Here is a 15,955-nt window from a genome sequence, read left to right as displayed (position 1 = left end):
TGTAAAAATAAAAGAGAACATGCATAGAAATAATCTATACCAGTACGAAATTTGGCGAAAAAGTCCAGAACCATTGACACCATGATAAAATTAACTTACCAATAACAATCTTTGAAGTCTCTCAGAAAGCAGAAAGGGTAAACCAGAGGGAAAAGAGATTGATTTTGGGAAAACAGAGAGCATAAAAAGTCAATGAACGTGTGGTGGAAATGTTAAGTGACTTAGAACGCATAGTTAAAGCTACATAAAGATAGAATAATGAATATCATCTGGTTCTAAAGCGACGGATGTGACTGTACCTATACCTTTCAGTGTCGCCAATTTAAATATCAAAGTTTGATCAAAAGATGTATGTATGTATATTGGAACGATTTTCCGTCATCCCTTGTCAAATTTGGTTTGAGACAAAAACATGTTAGGCGTTGCGCCATCATTAGTCTCGATTTTCGTTCTCTTTTTGTAAAATATTTGTACTGGTTAAAAAATATAAGAATATCAAATATTACTTTTCCTTAATAAGGTGCACAAAAGTAATTTTTTTTTTCTTTTTTCCTTTTATGATCAACCAGTTTAAATATGCTTGTTTCCAATAGAATAAGTTTGAAGCAAAAAAGTGTGCATTTTCTTTTCGGAACAGTCCTTATATACCAAATTTCTTTTACTTCCCTTATATTAGTTTTAAATTTTTCCAATTGTATTTCCGGGGAAATCTTGTGCACACTGAAAGAAATGGTGCTAGTAAAATCAACAAATCGGTTCTGTTGTTCTTGATTTAACGGAGATTCGGTGAAATTGATCGAATTGTCGCTCTTAAGTTAACAAAATTTTGTAAAATTGACAGATTCCTAAACAATCTAACTGATTTTTCTGTTAACACAACTGATCTACAGGTCATTTCAATGGCGATCAACTGTCAATACATGAGCAAATTTCAAAGAGAATTTTACGCTCACTGCGCTCTCTACTTTGTACTTATGACGATGGTGCCACTTGTTAAAAAAACACCAAAATAAGAAAACCATCAAATCGAAAAAACACACAAAATGGGAAAACAATAAAAAACTAGTTTTTCAGTTATCAATACAAAACGAAAAACCCTTTTTTGAATTTACTGTGCATAACACTGCAAAAAATTATACCGGGATACCTATTTATCGGGTACAATTTTGCAACTTCTCTTCCAAGTGAAATGCAAAATTGCGCCCTCTTGTTGCAAAAGTTTTGCTTGAACGAACAGGATTTTTCCAAAGTTAGTAATATTTTGTTCAAGTTTTTATGAATTTTCACTCACGCGAACGAATCTAATAAGATAATAGAAAAACATCCTTTTTTAATGTTGATGTTTCCGACAAAATAAAAGTTTGAGTTGTTTTGGAATCGTTTCAACTTAAAGTGTTACGAAAATTAAACTTGCCGAATTACATGTAAGCATGACATTCTTAATTCACAAGTTACTCCAGTGGTGAATTACCTTCCTGCGATTTGATTCCGTTCGGAGTCAGCATAAAACAAGTAGGTCGCGTCCCGCCAATTTGTATGAAAAATTAAAAAGGAGCACGATGCAAATTGGAAGAGAAGTTCGGCCTAAAATCTCTTTGGAGGTTATCGCGCATTACACTTATTTATATGGCAACATAGGTACTTTCATACAAAGCTGTCGCAACAACTTTTTTTGTTCATTTGACTACTAAAACGGTCAATTACAAATCAACGATTTGTGCGCAATTGATTCAACATCTTGTTGTGATGGATAAAAATTGACAGAAATTTCCGTTGAATTGACCTGTATTTCGCTTGATTTTACCAGTCTTTCAGTGTATAGGTATGATAATCCGGTCCTGTTGCCCCGCACTTTTTGCAACAACTTAAACTTTGGTGATTTTATTTATTCAATTGCAGCTGTCAGCAGTTGTATTGATACAAACAATGGAACTAAATGTTTATTTCAACGTTGGTAACAAATTTTGTATAAATTAAGATGGAAAAAACAAAGCTATACTTTACAACATTGTTCATTGTATTTTATTTGAACTTATCTTGAGTGTGTTGCTGATGTATAGGCCGTTAAAAATTATTGGTAGCATTGAAAGATGTTTTGCACATTTTTTTTTTTAATTTCTTAGCTGGGGATTAATCACCTGAAACATTGGTGGGCAAACTTATAGACATAGCCGTATTGTACGTCCCTGTCGCCATATGGAAGAACACAATTTTTTGTCACTCTTTTACTTTAAAGTTAAGGGACTTTGCCTGCTGAAGCATTTTATATACATATGTACACTATTGACTCTTGAATTTTGAATGTTCAATATGTGCACCACTGATAAAGATCATTTTTTCGAGCGCAGCGAAGCGGAGTCTCCATCCGACAGTTAAAAATACGGTAATTCCATATGAAAGCATGACACTCTTAATACACGTCCTCAATTGGGGTATCACAAGATCGCGAATCCAAAAACGGAATTAAAAAATGTTGCGTCTGTCAAGAAATATTGGCAAAAGAAGTATGACAGCTGTCATATAGAATTACTGCTGAAAATATATTATTTTTGTCGTTGGATACTTTTTAGCTGCTAGGGCTCGATAATATGAACATATGTATGTATATCAAATTCCATCACAAAATAATTTCTTCCATCACTCAAATTTCTTTTAGCACTTTGTTGTTAAAGTTTACTCACCTTGTCAACTAACGCAATGCAATTTCATATCCCCCAAGTAAATCGCTATAAATATATACAGAAGCAAATTGCTCTCACTTTAAATTCACAGCTTTTCTCAGGATCATAAAACACTTAGCTTTTCTTATACACAAATGAATAACCTTTTCAACTTTTCCCACTTAACTTTTCACCAATTTAATGAATTTTACTTAATTTTTAGCCACGATTTATTAGCGTCTTAAATAATTGTCTTCATCACCTTCCAGTTTGCGCGCGCTTTTGAGCGTACCATACTTAGATTACTTACATACCAAACTTCCTATACACAATGCTTTTGAGTACCGGTAAAGAGTAGAGTAAAAAAACACCCTTATACTCCTTAGTGTGCTAGACTTTTGTACACACAAACAATTTTCAAGAAACATTTGTCAGCTGTGTGCAGTTAAACCAGATACGAATTAAGAATAGGGATGTTGCAGGCGCAAATTTCGATGGAAAGCAGCGGAGCGTAACAAAATTCTAGTAGGTCACTTCCACCACACCAAAAACTTTAAAACAATTTTTTACATAATTTAAGCACACAAATACACTGTTTGGAGTTTTAGAGAGTAACAGTTAAAATTCTGAACACATTAGCTGAATAAAAAGTGTACAAATAATTGTTAAATAACAAATACAGACAGTGGTAGTTTAACAAATTCTGCTGTGGTAAGTGGTGAATGTGACCTACTAAAATTTTGTGAAGCTTGCTTCACACGAATTTTCTTTCCTGCAACATCTCTATTCTGAATATTATCTCTGGTTAAACTTTTTAGCTTAAAACAGCAGCTGTGGTGTGCGTGCTTCATTGTATTTAAAATGTATATTTTTTCTATGTTTATACATATTATAAATACAGCAACAACAATACTCAATAAGCATACCTAACAAACATTTTTGTTCAATCTCAATATTAGGTGCTTCTGAGAACAAACCATATACCAATTTCACAGAGAGAGTTAATGAAATAGTTAGTCAAGAGTCATCCCAAGTCTCTAAATTTGTGATGATCCATTAGCTAAAAAAACAACAAAATAAATAGCGTCATTTTACTCATACATTGTACAAATAGTATAACACGGCAATTTGGCAAATCTGAATTCTGCATTGTTCTAGCTGAAATTAATAAAACCCCGCTTCAATTTTTGAAAATGCGGAGGTTCGAATCGAGTGCCAGGCACTTAGCTAGCAATTGGTTTTTTTTTATAAACATTTTTTTTTTAATTTTGTCATTGTTAATTTAATAGCGTTTTCTTTTCTGGCTAAAGTGTTACGCTTTTTGTACGCCGCGCAAGGGTTGTTGTTCTATTCTAAAAAATAGGCAACGCCTTTACGGGGTATTTCGTTCTTTTGTGAAAATTGTTGCCTGCTCGCAACGCAAAAGCGTTTCACTTTTACCTGTATAAAATGGCGGTGTGGCAGTGCAACTCTGTGAAAATCTCAATTCGCCCTTAAGTCTGTTAATATGAGTGAATATGGTGAGTTGAAATGATCTTTGTATGCACTATAAATGTTGAACATTTTCTGGGGTAGGAGTAACTCTATTAAAGCTTTACCATTTACTTAGGCAACAATTTATTCCAGGAAAGAAAACGCTATAAAATTTTATTTTAATAATTAACAATAAAAAATAATTTTTTCTAATAATTTACGAAAAACAGAAAAAATGCAAAATATTTCGCAGCATTTGCAAGAAGGTTTAAGAAGGCTTTAAACAAATAGGCACATATTTGATTAGGTGCAAAATCTAGGAATAGTTACGCATTCATTTTATTTCCATTATCTTCATAGTTAAAACTTACTTCACACATGAAAAGAGAAGAAAGAAATACTAAAGAACTTGGTATGTTTCTCATTTTTCCATGAGAAACGGACCTAAAAGAATCCAGAAGGTTAGATACCAGGTAGGTATCACAGTGACCTATTTATTTGAGTTTTTTGAATGAAATTTGCAATTATAGATATTTGAGCACAAGTATCTCTTTTCTCTTGTTGAGTATATTATATTTTTTTCTGCTGAATTGCTGAGTATGATTTTTGTGTTTTGGAGGGTAGTGGCACTGCTTTAGAAAGAAGAGAGATATAAAGGAACTGAAAAATTTTCTTGACCGCTACTGCTTCACGCAAAAGAGAGAGCAGTAAATTTTTTCTTGTGAATTTTCTTAATAAGTTGGTTTTAAGCTTAAAAAGAAGAAGTAACTTTTATGCTCCGGACAGATGTTAGTGGAAAAAGGAGAAATTGGGTATTTTATTAAAACCAAATTGTGATTCCATTAAACCTCTGAGTGAAATTTGTATTATTCTCGAATCTCAAACGTTATTTCACGTATGCATCTCAGTCGAATCGAGTTTAGAAATTTCATACTCTCAGAATCATCTCAAACTTTTGTAAAGTATTTAAAAAAAGGACGTGTGGTACTCGGGGACTGCCGCGGTAAAGCTATTGCATATTATCAACTTATGCAATTATAATATTTATGCAACATTTTGTTTTCTTTGATATTAATTCAAGTTTTGTCTTTGATATTAATCAAGTTAACCTTTTTAGGCGTGGTGACCGATATGAAAAGACATTTTTTCTTTTATTGAATAAATGAGAAGTTAATATTTAACTTTCCTTTAACTTTAGCTTTAAGATTATTTTTATCTTTAACTTTAACATTCAATTTAACTTTAACTTTAACTTTATTTTTAACTTTAGCTTTAACATTCACTTTAACTTTAAATTTAACATTAACTTTAACTTTAACCTTAACTTTAACTTTAACTTTAACCTTAACCTTAATTTTAACTTTAACTTTAACTTTCATTTTAACTTTATTTTTAACTTTAACTTTAACTTTCGCTTTAACTTTAACATTCACTTTAACTTTAACTTTATCTTTAACTTTAACTTTAAATTTAACTTTAACTTTAACTTTAACTTTAACTTTAAATTTAACTTTAACCTTAACTTTAACTTTAACCTTACGTTTAACTTTAACTTTGACTTTAACTTTAACTTTCATTTTAACTTTAACTTTATTTTTAACTTTAACTTTAACTTTTGCTTTAACTTTAACATTCACTTTAACTTTAACTTTAAGTTTAACTTTAACTTTAACTTTTACTTTAACTTTAACTTTAACTTTAACCTTAACTTTAACTTTAACTTTCGCTTTAACTTTAACATTCACTTTAACTTTAACTTTATGATCCGGGGTGGGCGTGAGCTTAGCACCTGCTAACAAGCCAACCTAATATAAACGCACGGAAGTCATTTTCTGTAAAAAATGTCTCATGCACATAAAACTTGTATGAGAGCAGCTCAAATTGAATTTGCTGCGTGAAAACCTAACTCGATTTCCAATTTTTGTTCTCCGTGACATTTAGATTTGACGTTTGCCCACATGCTTTACATTTTCGCAACGCATGCTTATTTGGGTTAGGGCAAAAAACGCCGGTTGTTTGCGTGCGCTAAAAAAACGCAGTGCGGTTTTATTAGGTGGCTTGTAAGCGAGCATATATGTATACGATAACCGATAGCACAATGGCTACTTCGTGAAAATCAACGACAGCTCTTTTAGCTTGATTTCGATGGTCATACGGTTAGGAAGTGTCGCACGCGCGCTTAAAACAGAGTACCAAAGAGTGCGTGTGACACGTGTTCACCGTTCAAGCATTGAAATCAAGCTAAATAAATAATTGATTTTGCTTTCGTGCTCGCTACGCGTTCGTGTTTACCAACACATTCTCAATTTGGTAACCGTGTAAATGTAGTGGTGCCCACCGCTGTTTATGATAGAGATCCAATTTTATGTATTTGGCCTGTTGCTAACACCGAACCTTTACGAAGCTTTTCGAGCCTTTTCGGATCTTTTTTGACAAATATCCGTTACGGTTTTTTTTGATTTAGTCGCCAAGCCCGCGATAAAATCTATGCAATAGCTTAAAAAGTTTAGTCTCACTTGAAAAAAGCAGCAGCAAATCAATTAAGAACTTTAACATTTTCCCCTTTGGCAATTTTTGTTCTATGGTTTACTGGGTATACAGCCATGCATTTTCCAAAATGCCTACCCAGTAGCCAAATAAACTATCAGACAAGTCATACGGAACTCAACTTGGAAACATCTCTTTTTTTTCAAATAACTAAAGGGTGTTTTTGATGCGCAAATGACCTAAGATGACCCAAACAAAAATATTAATAAATTCATAAATCAGGAAAAGGGAAGATAATTTAAATACCTACTGTATATCATCTTGAAAAAATGTTCGCTTCTCATCGAAGATGCACAAGGTTGTTTAAGAGTAGTTCAATCTCAATCAGAAAATTCTAGTTGTAAACTGGTACATTTCCTCCTAGTTTGCTATTTTTGTGCGCTCGCGCCTACTTACATACATACATTCATCCTTTGGTACTTGCTGCATCAACATCTGTACCCTTATTTACGGTAATATAGGTGATAAAGCGTTTAAGTTAAAATTTTGCAATGAATGTCGCGTAGCGACATAAAGCACCAGCTAGGTATTAAGACGACAAAACAAATGAGTTCACATTTAAGTCACTTGCCGGCTTAATTTCTTGGTATAAGTAAAAGTTGCGAAAATAGCGGCGAAAGTACTTACATACATAAAGAGAAAACTGTATAGCTTTGTATTCGTTATTTGTAAATATGCGTATTCTTCTAAGAAAAAAAGAGCTCCTTATATATGGCTTATTCCATTTGATCAAAAGACATACGTCACGAGCCCAAAAACTTGTAGGGTTGGAACGTTTCGTAAACTAAGATCACCACTTTTTATCTACCATATGAGCAAGTGTACGAAGTGATCAAAATATTCCAATAACCATCAATTACCAAAATACGTAGCTCACTTCGAAATTTTGACCAGAGTGAAATGAGCGACAAAAGTGAAAAAAATTTTTGTATACTCTGATTATTCCAATCAAATTGAAATTTGTGGATACATGTATTCACACGGAATAATTCAGTCTATGTGAAGTCCTTATTGACCGGCCAGTTCAAGCTAAGTTAAGCTTTCAGTTAAGTTGGGTAGGTATTTCAACCATTATTCTTAAATTGGTTCTTACTTCAATATTTTGAGTTTGAAAAGTAAATACATACATATATACAAAAGTACACCTCCATTATCAAGTTTAAAGCGATTACTTTGGAATGGCCAAGGGATTATTCTTCACTTAGTGACGAAATTAACGTTTTTCGCATCTTTCGGTTAGGCTAGATTTTAAATAAAACATGAGACTCCGGATTTCATGTAAAGAATATTTGACCATTCCTGTGAAACTCCTAGAATTGATTGATGTGTAAATATATTTTTTTAACCGAAACTGTCCATTAATTTTTCGTTTTTTTTTTTTTAACCAAGTTAAATCAAATATCACTTATGCAACCTTAGAAACAGCACTTTTTCAGGACTCTAAAAGTACAATTAACTTTTTTTAAAACTTATAACTAAACAACACATGGATAATTATTACATTTTCTGTAATAAGGTCGATCTATCTGTTATCTAAGCATCTGGCGTCATATTTCTTATATTTTACACGATTTCTTGCGGGTGTTTCCTCGTTATCGAAGAGTCACTTTTAACGCCGTGTTATCAAATTAATTGTTCAGCAACGGAAGAACTCTTTAAGCAGCCAAACTCGGAAAAGAAACGACATTGAATAAGAATTCTAAGTGAAAGGTGGTTGGCAGAACCGATAGCATCGTTAGCTTCATTTTTTTTTTTTTTATATTAATTGATTAAACTTCAATTTCTCATTACTTACATTATATAAATACAATAATAATTCATTGGTAGTTGTTGAAAAGAATGGCCCGTAGTCATAGTCGAAATAAAATAGAGTTTTATTGGTTTAAACATGGTTCTAAATAAAACATCATTTCAAGTCTGTTATAGTCCACTTAAGCACTATTATGTCTCTAAAAAAGTATTTTAAATTTGAAATAACATGAGCGCGATTTTACTTTTTTAAAATAGGTTTTAAGTTGGTGGTCTGCTGTCAAAAGTTGCGAGAAATTAAACAATTTGCTATTTAAACGCGATGAACTTAAATGGAAGTGAAAAAAGGCTTCCCCGACAAGCAAATATGCGTCAGGAAGTAATTTATTATACCTAGAATGCGTATTAATATGTTTGTGACAAAAATTACACAATTTTGAAATGTCCGATGGTTACTTGGTTCCACATATGCGAAATCTTTAATTACGACTATTACGCATTCATAGATATGTGTGAGTTTTGATATTTTAGTATCTTTTGAGGAAAAAGTAGCATCCTATACTGATTTTGGTATTAAATTTAGAAATAAATATTCAATGAAAGGAATTATTTACCACAGGCGTCAATTTTTAATACATGTTAAAAAACTTCGGGAGAGGTGTCAAATGACGCGTTTTAATTTCGGAAGTAATGATCCAAATGCGGCAAAGTAATACTTTTACTCTGTCAAGATATTTTTGCAAGAAAAAGTTTAAGACTTGCATGTGGTTCATCTAATGTTAGTGATATTATTTTACGCAGGAAATAATTAACTAAAAAGGCGTTTTGTGCTGATAAAATTTTCACCATTTTCGCAGCCGTTTGGGGGTAATTATTCGGTTTTTGTGAATATCTATTAAAAAAGAATAATTTCTTATTTCCGACTTCTAATTATTGAATTACATTACAGAATTCTTCAGTTCAATTCTGCTGGCATTTCCTTTTGTGTATTCTATTCCCCTTTACATTTGTCAATTCCTCTTAAAAAAAAAGCGTGAAATAAAACACGGAATACAACAGGAATTAGCAACAAACATTTTAAGAACTGCTTGGTATGGGCGCTGTTGTACTACTTCCCTCCTTTATCCCCCTCTTAGTCTATGTTATGATCGACTTGAGTTCAATGATTTTCTAATGTAAAAGGGACTTACACTTTGCAGGTCCATGTACAATGGCTCAACATTCTATGCCACTTCTTTCCTATGGAAAACTATAAAAAAAATCCCCTTTATTTATGCTGACTTTGCGAAGACAAACCTAATGCCCCTATTACCGTTTACAACTCAACTCTGGTTGGGTTGAAATTTCGCAATTTGGTATTTCAGATTACAACTCAACCTGTAAAACAAAAAATGCTGGTTGAGTTGTCTAGTCTAACAACTTTTTGTGGCATTACCGTTTACAACCTTGTGTTGGTGTAGTTGTCAAAGACGTCAAAATCTTACAACTGGTTACTAGCACTTGTCTCATACAATTTTGCAGTTGTTTTGAAAAAATGTTAAGTTTCAGAAGACGGTTCACCACCTAATTTTTAACAAAAATTTTCAAAGTTGGTATCAAAAGACACGTTTCGACCTCCGATTTAAGATGTGTCATATTATTTCGGTTCAAATTTTCATATGGTTGTATTTTACCAGATTTTTTGTACGCACTATTGCAGAAAGGCGTTGGACCCACCCAGGGTTATTTTTACAAATCGCGGCCAAATGCCGCCAGCACAGAAAGATCTTCTGTGCAAAAAAAATATGGATCGGGCCTCATATTTCGGACCCTCTCTGGGCCATTTTGTGGGTTTTTGTAAATATTTTTCAACAGAAATAAAATTTTTAATTTCCGCTTTCGAAATCTAAAAACGGAGATCGAAACGCGTCTTTTGATACCACCTTTGATAAAAGTTAGATGGTGCATGGGCTCATAAAACGTTACAAAAAAAAAAAAAACAAAAAATTTAAAGCCGGTAGTTAAACCTTTTTTAATCAAACAATAATCGACAATTTTGTACACATTTATAGAAAAAACAACGTTTACAGGAAACATTGCATTGAATAACTTTTTGACTTTATGGAGCGACATTCCGAAGTTGGGCGAGGCTGGCCGCAGTTCGGATGCAGCCAAAATAGGTGGAATTATGAGAACGTGAGTCCCATTGATACTAATCACTACTCCTGGAAATCCTGTTTTAGAGTAAAATACAACTTTTGCTGTTTGGGTTTGCGGAAATGGTTCTTAATTGTGTTTACTAATGAGCAAAATGCTTTCTTTCAAATCTGCAAAATAACTTCATTTGAAGCTCATCTTTTGCCACTTACAACATTTTCTTACTTGGTGATTGGTAGTTCCAAGGGATTGGAATGATCACGCGAATGTTTTTCGTATTCGCGACATTTCATATCATATAATATCTTGTAATAACAAAATCATTTTTGCAAATGCTTAAATTTTCGCCACAAATTGATCAGCTGTTCATTTATCTGTCAAATCATCACTTTCTTAGGTTGGCAGCACCAATTCAACTTCAACTGAAATAAGTTGTAATTCGTAATACCAAACAGGAGTTGAATTGTCTGAAAGTTGAGTTGTTTTAATTACAACCCGACTAAGTTGAGTTGTATAACGTAATAAGCCCTTAAATTTGATTTAACCTGATTATCATTGAATTTCCTGCATACTCATTAGTATCGAGGTTAGACATATCCCTATTCGGTTTCGGGTCTATTAAATTAAACGGCTTTAACGGTTAGCGCCACCTAACATTTAAGGTTTGCATCATTTTGTCCGTCACATCCGTTTTAATAGAAACAACTTTTCTTTACAACATTCTTACAAACTATAAACTATTTAACATTAATACGAGTGTATGAGTGAATCGCCTTGTTGCTTCCTTTGATTTAAGGAGCCCAAATCCGCTTTAGCTACCTATTCGTGTATGTTGCGAGATTTAAATAATTTTTTAAGAACGAAATTAAGTAAATTTTTTTAAATAAGTATGTTCATGTTCAATTAATGGATTGTGTACTCAATTTTAAATTGACGGCTGATAAAAACCTGCGAATTTTTACAAAACGTTTGCTAATAACTTTTAAATAGAATTGAATGATAATTATTCGCCACCGGATTATGATCAAAACGCGTTTTCAGATACTCCTTTGACAATTTTTGTGGTATTTTAAGAGTTATTAGCCGTGTTTTTTTCACACGCATATACGTTTACGCTTACGAGTAAAAAAAAACGCGTATCCTTGCTTAGATAATGCTTAGGAGACCCGTCTAGCGGCAGTGGTTAAATAACTACAGCTACAGCACAGGGTGTGGCCATAGGGTATAACATATAGCTGAATTAGTTGCGATGAATTGTGGACACACATAGAATTAGTGTAGAGGGTGAAACAAAGACATATATTTCAGTTACATCTGAGTATAATGCGTATTGAAATTTAGTAGGACAAATTTTATGCGCAGCAATTTCAGAGGTTTATTTAAAGTTTGTCGCTTAGTAGTCCATATTAAGTTTAAGCGTAAACGTATATAGAAGTAAAAAAACACAGCTATTGTCAGGTAAAAAATTTCCATTTTTTATACGTGGAGTCAAGTAACCACGGTTGTAAGGAACAGGGTGAACTTTTAAAACTTCTAAAAAATTATAGCGCCAATCAATGCCTTTTTTTCATGCGAATATCCTGTCCATGCTTATTTTAGCTGAAAACTGTGTTTAATATGTCTATGACAGATCAAAATTTTAAATCCCATTTTTAATTTAGGCAATATATTAACTAAAGAGTACTTTAGTCAACGACTATGATTACGGTCCAATATGTTTAAATATAGGCAAAACTAATGTAGTAAATGCTAAACAAAACTCACCACTTTTTGTGTGATTCATGCATCATAAAACATACTTACATATGTATGTATATCATATACATACCTTTCCCATGCACATATGCATACATATCATTTCAACAACTCCCAGCTCTCATTTGGCCGCCTGTTTACTATATGGTTCTATGGTGTAATGGTTAGCACTCTGGACTTTGAATCCAGCGATCCGAGTTCAAATCTCGGTAGAACCTTGAATCGATATTGTTCTGATGTGTATTTTGCAATTTAATATGAAAAAAAAAGTATTGTTTTGTTGTAAACAAAGTTCCAAAGCTGATTATGTGTATATTTTATATGCATAAATACATAGGTAAGTAGGTATGTGGCGAAAAAAAATTAAAATATTTCCCACGTGATTAAACACTTTAGGAAAATTTCCATAGTGTGGAAACAGTAATTTTTCGGCAACCTGTATGCTCTATGTATTTTTTGAAAATTAATAAAAAAAATTTTGGGAGGTTCAAATTTTATTTTTTTTTTGTTTTTTTTTTCGTTTTTGGTTGGCTCTATAATTATTTGGAACTTATTTTTGAAGATCGGCCTAAAATATCTTCGGAGGCCATCGCGCCTTACATTTATTTTATTTATAATTTCTGTTCATGAAATACGGAAAATGTATCAAAATAATGCATGTTATATTGAAAAAATATCAAAGAATCAAAACACGAGATTTTAAGATAAGTGTACCAAGAAAGATACGACAGTACCAGATATTCCATGTTTATACGTGACACAGTTATTTGAGATATTTCAAACAATGTAGTTGAGGAGCGTATCCAAGTTCGTTAAAAGAGGAATTTTAGCGTACAAACTAAACGTTTCACTAAAACTTGCACTTTCGATGGTCTCAAGATTTCTGCTGCTGGTTTTTTGCAAAATCGCTGTAGCTCTATTAAAATTGTCTCCATACAAATTAGGCACACCCTAGTATTGCTTTTAATTAACATGGCAATCTGATAAGGCTTATAGAACTTTTGTGTTACTTAAAAATACAACAAGGCCATCAAACTACCAGCAGCATGTCATACCCGCTTCAACATTAAATGTCTATAATGATCATAATATTTTATCAAAAAAATTAACAAAGATGACATTTGCATATTAGAGGGCAAATTGCTTGGCAAATTGTTCGTATGAGTGGCTGCTAAGTGCAAAAGTAAAGCAATAATATAAAATGAGGAAAAGAAAAGGATTTGAGCAAAAGCAGAGAATTTGTCAAAATAAAGTGCTAAGGAATTGGTGGTCCTCACTCTCAAACAAGTATTTTAGGTTTAGGGATAACATTATAATGAAATTCGTCTCAAAGACTTGTAGTACCCGGAACCGAACCAAACTCGGAACCGGAAGCGAACCCGGAACTAATTCGAAACCTGAACCATACCCTGTGCCGAAATTGGAACAGGACCGGAACCGAACCAAAACTATGTTTTAACATTTTTCGATTGTTAAACGCTTTGTTATAAGCGTGGTCCTATAAATTATCTATCGATAACACGGGTTATCGATGATTTACTGATTTTTAATATACGATTTATTGAAAAGTCCTCGATTTGCTGTCAAAAATTAACGAAAAGTTGTCAATTTAGTATAAAAAGCTTATAGAATATTGATAGAAAAGTTATCTATTATTTATCCGAAGTTATCGATAAGCTTTAAAAAGTTATCGATTTTTAATCGAAGTGTTACCAGTTTGTTATCGGCGGCTTTGTAAGCGATAATTCATCTATTTGTTATCAAACATTTTTCTATTTTTTTATCAAAAAATTATCAATTTATTATCAAGGAGTTATTGATTTGATATTGAAAAGTGATCTATTTTTTATTGTAGTGCTACCAATTTGTTATAGACGACCCATTGGTTTGTTATAAATGAGATACCGATAAAACTTAACTGTAAAATTGTTGACTCATCTGTAACCCGGATAAACGAAACTGGTAAGAATTCAATAAGAAGCCGACGACTCGGCGATAATCGCTGTCGATAATAAGCTGATAATAAAACAATAATTTGTCGGTATCGGTTGTTGCACTTAAATTATTTGTTTCTTTTAAAGTTCCTTCTGTTGTGGTTTAATTTCAATGGTGAGTTAACTTAAAAATCTCAGTTTTGTAGACATACACGTTTATGTTTATACATCGAGCTTCACGAGTACTTGGTACTCACGCCTTTTCTTAAAGATCGTTAGTTCGATTTCTGTCAAACAATTACAAGTCAGCGTGATATTAAACTCACGTATGTATACGATCGATATTTTTCTTGTGTGTTAGTTTATACACTTTTATGCAACTTTTTATATTCTTTTGTAACCAATGTAATCAAAAAACTTTTCAATAAATCGACATTCACGGCTGCGTCTGAAATTATAGACAACAAAACAAGCTCACAAACTTAAATGAAAGAAACACAACTCTTCAGCCGCTATTTGTTTTTAGGATTAAATTGATTATATTTATGATGAAGTAGGGTATAAAAGTTGACGCCCTATTGTGAAATGTGACTTAAGATTGTACTCTGCTTGATAAAATAAATTGTGTTGATAAAATTGTTTGTAATAACATCTTTCGATGTGCCCTTCCACAGCTTAGTTGGCTTTTTACGATAGACTTACTGTCATGAGAAAGCTTTTTAAAGGATAAAAATTGTTTGTCAAGTGCGTAGTGTATGTATGTATGTGTATGAGTATGGCATGAGTGCAAATCATTTAAAATTTGATTTTTAAAAACTTTTGGACTGAAAATAATTACACAAATATATATTCGTATTAAAACATATTGCAAATAATTACCATCATTTAACCAATACTCAAATTAATTTTATTTACAACTTAAATTTCACTTACTATAATTTTACTAAGTGTACTTATGTATATACATATACTAGCAGACCCGTCAGACGTGCTGCCCTAAATTTGGTCTATCTCCATACATTTTAATAAGCATTTTCCGTCTAACTGTACCATCTCACGTAGCTAAGCCTTCAAATGCAAAAAACCGTTTTAAAATCGGAGCCTTCTGTGTGAAGTTATGTGCATACATGGCATTTAGCGACTTTATTTTATAAGATTTATAGAAGATGGAGAGCTATTCTGTTGTCAACACCAAGCGTACGACTTCTGCTTAACTTTGTACAATTTTTTTTCATAATAAATTCTTCTTTTGGCATTTTATGCATGTCCACTCTCTTACATTCCAACCGCACGCAAGTCATTTTCTGCCAAAAATGTCTCATGCACATACAACTTGTATGAGAGCAACCCAAATTGAATTTGCTGCGTGAAAAACTAACTCGATTTCCAATTTTTGTTCTGCGTGACATTTAGATTTGACGTTTGCACACATGCTTTACATCGTCGCAACGCATGCTTATTTGGGTTAAGGCAAAAAACGCCGGTTGCTTGCGTGCGCTAAAAAAACGCAGTGCGGTTTTATGAGGTTAGCTAGAGCATATTCTCTATATGCACCATATGTTCGTCATAAAAAAGCAAATCATAGGAAAATGTGAGAAAAACATAGAAAGTTCAATACAAAATAAGAAAGTTCAATAAAAGAGTAGAGGAGATAGTTGCGTAAATGGGTTGGTGGATGTACACACTTCAAGTAAGAAATAT

At 32.6% G+C, this 15,955-nt stretch overlaps 2 protein-coding genes and 1 non-coding gene across 4 annotated transcripts in view; 2 read left to right on the top strand and 1 right to left on the bottom strand.

Annotated features, from left to right (window-relative positions):
* Nucleotides 1-2,957, bottom strand: part of bgm (bubblegum) — a 49,974-nt gene extending 47,017 nt beyond the window's left edge. Inside the window, exon 1 of the mRNA XM_067764088.1 lies at nucleotides 2,682-2,957. The gene's annotated coding sequence lies outside the window, so the exon portion shown is untranslated. The remainder of the gene's footprint in view (nucleotides 1-2,681) is intronic.
* The window catches only part of rk (rickets), a 667,150-nt gene that overhangs the window by 498,818 nt on the left and 152,377 nt on the right, over nucleotides 1-15,955 (top strand). The window lies entirely within an intron of this gene.
* On the top strand, nucleotides 12,467-12,538 carry TRNAQ-UUG (transfer RNA glutamine (anticodon UUG)). Its single transcript has one exon. It is a non-coding gene; the product is annotated as a tRNA-Gln (tRNA).

The sequence above is a fragment of the Eurosta solidaginis genome, chromosome 2 (assembly GCF_040869045.1).
Source record: "Eurosta solidaginis isolate ZX-2024a chromosome 2, ASM4086904v1, whole genome shotgun sequence".
NCBI classification, from domain to species: Eukaryota; Metazoa; Arthropoda; class Insecta; order Diptera; family Tephritidae; genus Eurosta; species Eurosta solidaginis.
Note: the sequence above shows the minus strand (reverse complement) of the source record. Positions and strands in the feature narration are given on the sequence as shown.